This window comes from Rhinopithecus bieti, unplaced genomic scaffold, assembly GCF_001698545.2.
Source record: "Rhinopithecus bieti isolate Rb0 unplaced genomic scaffold, ASM169854v2 scaffold_42745, whole genome shotgun sequence".
Taxonomy (NCBI): Eukaryota; Metazoa; Chordata; class Mammalia; order Primates; family Cercopithecidae; genus Rhinopithecus; species Rhinopithecus bieti.
The window spans coordinates 6,087,481-6,093,480 of NW_016819184.1; positions in this window are offsets into that span (position 1 = coordinate 6,087,481).

The window sequence follows — 6,000 nt, forward strand, 5'->3', positions numbered from 1 at the left end:
AGCTGGGCAAGGTGGCGGGCGCCTGTAGTCCCAGCTACTCGGGAGGCTGAGGCAGGAGAATGGCGTAAACCCGGGAGGCGGAGCTTGCAGTGAGCTGAGATCCGGCCACTGCACTCCAACCCAGGCGACAGAGCGAGACTCCGCCTCAAAAAAAGAAAAAGAAAAAAAAAAAAACGCTACAAACAGCAAAAATGTACATGCTCACTAATATGGCCTGAGCATTTAAAAATTAAGAAGCAAACACCTATAAATTCAAAATTATGCTGAATAACCAGTGTTTCAGTATTCATCTTAGGAATAATCTAGGCATCCAATGATTATCTGTTACTTAATGCAATTTAATATCATCCAAAGGTTTAAATTACTTAAAGATCTTGGAAGGTATCTTCAGGCTGACAAACTATAAAGCAAGTGAAACAAACTTTTTGTTTTCCCAGTGCATTTATGGTGTAAACAAGTTATGTTTACACCATACTGGTTTGTTACACCATACTTGTTTGTTAACAAACAAAACTGGTTTGTTTGTTATTATGCCTAAGAAAATGATGTAAATACCTTCGTTAAAAATATTGTTGGCCGGGCATGGTGGTTCACGTCTGTAATCTCAGCACTTTGGGAGGCCGAGGCAGGCGGATCACTACAGGTCAGGAGTTCGAGACCAGCCTGGCTAACATGGCGAAACCCCGTCTCTACTAAAAATACAAAAATTAGCCAGGCTTGGTGGCATGTACCTGTAGTCTGAGCTACTTGGGAAGCTGAGGCAGGAGAATACCTTGAATCCAGGAGGCGGAGGTTGCAGTGAGTCGAGATCGTGCCACTACACTCCAGCCTTGAGGTAGCAGAGGCAAGGACTCCATCTCAAAAAAAAAAAAAAAAAAAAAAAAAATCTTTATTTTTTAATTATCATCTGAGTCTTCAGGAGTCCTGATTTTTTTGCTGGTGGAAGGTCTTACCTCAATGTTGATGGCTGCTAACTGATCAGGGTGGTGGCTGCTGAAAGTTGGGGTTGATGTGGCAATATGTTCACGTCATATCCACAAATAGATTCCATCTTAAGAAACTATTTTTTATTTTTGCTTATCCTTAAAAAGCAGCTCTTCATCAGTTAAAGTTGTATCATGAGATTGCAGCAATTCAGTCACATTTTCAGGCTCCACTTCTAATTCTAGTTCTCTTGCTGTTTCTACCATATCTGCTACAGTTACTTCCTCCACTGAAGTCTTGGACCCTTCCAAGTCATCCATGAGGATTGGAATCAACATCTTTCAAACTGCTGTTGATGTTAATATTTTTACCTCCTCACATAAATCACAAATGTTCATGATGGCATCTATAATGGTAAATTATTCCCAGAAAGTTTTCAATTTACTTTGCCCAGATTCATCAGAGGAGTTACTATGTATGGCAGCTATAGTCTTAATAAACATATTTTTGAAATAAGAAGACTTGTATGACAAAATTACTTCTTGATCCATGGGCTGCAGAATGGATGTGGTGTTAGTAGGCATGAAAACAACATTAATTTCCTTGTACTTCTCTGACAGAGCTTGTAGATGACCAGGTACATTGTTGATAAGCAGCAGTATTATAAATAATCTCTTTTTCTGAGCAGTAGGTCTCAACAGTGGGCTTAAAATATTCAATAAACCATGCTATAAACAGATGTACTGTTATCCAGGCTTTTTTATTCCGCTTATAGAACACAGGAAGAGTAGATGTAGCATAATTCTTAAGGGCCCTAAGATTTTCAGAATGGCAAATATACATTGGCTTCAACTGAAAGTCACCATTAGCCTCTAACAAGAGAGTCAGCCTGTTCTTTGAAGCTTTGAGGTCAGGCATTGACTTCCCTCTAGCTATGAAAGTCCTAGATGACATCTTCTTCTCATGTAAGGCGGTTTTGTCTACATTGAAAATATATTGTTTAGTGTAGCCACTTTCATCAGTGGTCTTAGCTAGATCTTCTGGATAACTTGCTGCAGCTTCTCCATCAGCACTTGCCACTTCACCTTGTACTTTTATGTTATGCTTCTTTCCTTAAGCCTCATGAAGCAACCTCTGCTAGTTTCATGCTTTTCTTCTACATCGTCCTCACCTCTCTCAGCCTTCATAGACTTGAAGAGATTTGGGGGCCTTGCTCTGGATTAGACTTTGGCTTCAGGGAACATTCTGGCTGGTTTGATCTTCCATCTAGACCACTGAAACTTTCTCCATATTGGCAATAAGGCTGTTTTGCTTTGTTAACACTTATGTGTTCGCTAGAGTAGCACTTTTAATTTCCTTCAAGAGCTTTCCCTTTGAATTCACAACTTGGCTGTTTGCCACAAGTTACCTGGCTTTTGGCTTATCTTAGCTTTCAACATGCCTTCCTCATGAAGCTTAATCATTTTTAACTTTTGGTTTAAAGTGAGAGATGTGTGACTTTTCCTTTCATTTGAACACTTACAGGCCACTGTAAGAATATTAATTGGACTAATTTCAATATCATTGTATCACAGGGAATAGGAAGGCCTGAGAAAAGGGAAAGAGATCGAGGAATGGCTGGTCAGTGGAGCAGTCAGAACACACACAGCATTCATTGATTAAGTTTGCCATATTCCATGGGTGCAGTTCATAGTGCCTCAAAACAATTACAATAATAACATCAAAAATCACTAGTCACAGATCACCATGACAGATGAAATCAGAATGAAAAAGCTTGAAATATTGTGAGAATTACCAAAATGTGACGCAGAGACACAAAGTGAACACATGCTGTTGGAAAAATGGCACCAACAGACTTGCCCAATGGAGGGTTGCTACAAGCCTTCAATTTATAAAAAATGAGGTCTCTATGAAGCACAATAAAGCAAAGCACAATAAAATGAGGCATGTCTGGGTACAGTCTATCAGAATAATGATTCTATTTAGTTGAACACAAATTTACTTTTTTTGTAGCCTTAAACATTATCTAGGAATAATGCTAGCTTATTTGAGCAGTAAACCTGAATAAAGTTAGGAAACACTGTGTATAGTAGAATAAAATCTAGCTCATGTTATACGTAGCATTAATTAGAAGGACATAGCTGCCTTGTTATTAATCAAAATTATTAAGCTAGTTTCATTTGCCAAAGGTTTACCTTAATTATGTGGATTCCTAAAATGCTTTTAAGTGAGCTTTGACTGACAGACTTCAAGTATTCAAAGTTTAATGTCCTTATTTTCTAGTAATTTAGGAAAATTTCACTTCTAGAAGTGTTTGTATTCCAACCAAAATATAGCTCTTTAATTTTTTTTATTTTTAGACAGAGTCTTGCTGTGTTGCCCAGGCTGGAGTGCAGTGGTGTGATCTCGGCTCACTGTAACCTCCGCCTCCCGGATTCAAGCGATTCTCCTACCTCAGCCTCCCAAGTAGCTGGGATTACAGGCACGCACCACCACATCTGGCGAATTTTTGTATTTTGAGTAGAAACGGGGTTTCGCCATGTTGGCCTGACTGGTCTTGAACTCCTGACCTCTGATGATCCACCAGCCCCGGCCTCCCTAAGTGCTGGAATTACAGGCATGAGCCACCGTGCCCAGCCTAGCTCCTCTAATTTAAGAGACTTTTAAAATTTAATTTATGAATACCCTCTAGATATAGAAAAACATCAAATACACAATGAAAGGTAGTTTTCTGAATTACAGACACCTAGACTTATGATCCTGTAGACAGTTTATAGCTTCAATTCTACCATTTTAGCCGCTACTCATAAAAACTCACAGGTCCAAGTATCAAAGAGCTGTTGTCCTTCCTAGTAGGCACAAAATTATTATCTCCTTTCCATAGACAAATGGACAAACAAAAGACTGCTGAGAGGTGAGCTCTTACTCCCAAGAGAGGGCACTGGCCCCTCCAGGCATAGGGCTGCCCTCAGCCTTCAGGGCTCACTTTGCCTGTGCTTGGAGAGCCATAGTGCCTGGGAACGCTGTTCCCTGGAGCACTCCCCCACCAATAAGTGATCACACCAATGACTGATGTGGCTGATGTGGTGTGAGCCTATAAATACCCCAACTCTTTCGCTCCTAGATCAGGATATTCTGAGTTGGACCCTATACTGTCCCCTGAACTCCCCGTGGGACTGAGCCAGGGTTTCCCTTGGTGGGACTTTCTTTGGCATCACATCTTTGCTTGGTGCCTTCCTTTTCTGATCAAAGGTCTCCATGCCCCTACCAGGTTTTCTTGGACTCACTTTCCAATAAATTTCTTTCACACACATCCTTATCCCAGAAGCTGTTTCTGCGGAACTCAACCTAAGGTTCTACCTAATATCCCCTGCATCTTTCAGAACAGGACCCTGAGTATTTTGGGGAGAGCAATATTGTGATACTGTGATTTACAATCAGAAATATATATTTGGTCTCTGTCCCTGGGTCCTTGTAATTCCTGAGCCATAGAGGTGCTAGGTGCATCTTTTGTTCGAATGTTTGGTCTTTGACCTCAGTTCCTGATACAAAGCACCTAATCCCTTGAAATTTTCTGGGTGATAGGAGCACCTTTTGTTCTAAGGAGGCTACTCTTAGTAGGCTCCCGGATGGAGCTAATCACCAGAAATACTAAGCCATGATTAAAAGCTTGGAACTTCCAGCACCACATCCCATCCTCCAGGAGAGGGACAGGGGATACAGACTGAGTTAATAATTGATCATATCTATATAATGAAGCCTTCATAAAAATTCCTAAAAGATAAAGTTCAAAGAGCTTCTGGGTTGACTCAAATTCAGGTCTGTCTGATGGTGCAAAAGTCAACATCTCCAACCCATAAGTAACACAGAACGCAGGAACAATTTTGCTTACATTTTCATAATTTAATCTGCCTGAGAACTTTAGATACCAGAAGCCAAAACACTACACGGTGACTAAAAAGAATAACAGTGTTACTGGACTGATTTCAGCCATTTTCAGATGTTCCTTTATGTACTGAGGCCCTTTCCCAGCATCCTCCCCCAATCACCTACAATTTCTAACGTTGCCGGAGCTGTCACTAGGCCTCACCTCATAACTCAACAGCCATTGTTAGAATTAGAAGACAAGGGCCGGGCATGAAGGCTCACGCCTGTAATCCCAACACTTTGGGAAGCCAAGGCAGGCAGATCCCAAGGTCAGGAGATTGAGACCATCCTGGCCAATATGGTGAAACCCCGTTTCTACTAAAAAAAAAATACAAAAAATTAGCCGGGCACGATGGCATGTGCCTTGATTGAACCCAGGAGGCGGAGGTTGCTGTGAGCCGAGATCACACCACTGCACTCCAGCCTGGGCAACAGAGTGAGACTCCATCTCAAAAAAAAAAAAAGGGAATTAGAGGACGAGAATAAAAATGTTTGTGTACACTGACCTTGTTGGAGCTGTGAATGCTGCTGCGTTCACACATTTGGGTGGAAACTTTCAGCCTGGTAAATACCTATCAGTGATCCTGGACAATTCTGAATTTACAGAGTATGAAAACATGCTATTTCCAAACATTGCTTCCTCTCTTCTAGTTGATCAGTAAACAAAGAACTTTATGAGATACTTATTCTGGATAACAGAAAAGGTCATGAGCTTCTTAGAGCACTTGCTTGCTTAGTTCTTTCACTAAGGATGAAATTATCTATGTTCCTAAAACCCTGATAAAGAAAGACATCCTGTTTGTGAAAGCAGTGGGTTTTGAGTCAGGTGATACAGGAAAGTGAGAGACTGAATATACAGTGCAAGGAAGGCCTGACAATTTATAACAATTGAATTCTGACCCATGACCTGCAGCAACCAGTCAGAAAACCAGCCTGGGAAACCAGCCTACTATTTGTAAGTCAGACTTGCAGGAAGCCAGGCCACTATGCCTATTGCAATCCAAGAAGCCACGCAGTAACCTCTGTAACAGTCTGTTCAAAATGACCAAGGCTCAAATAATAAAGAACCGCTTCCCTAGGTTTTATCTCTGCTTCCAACTTAGGACCAATCAGAGAAGGTTAGATTTTTCTTTTTCCCGTAACCAATGA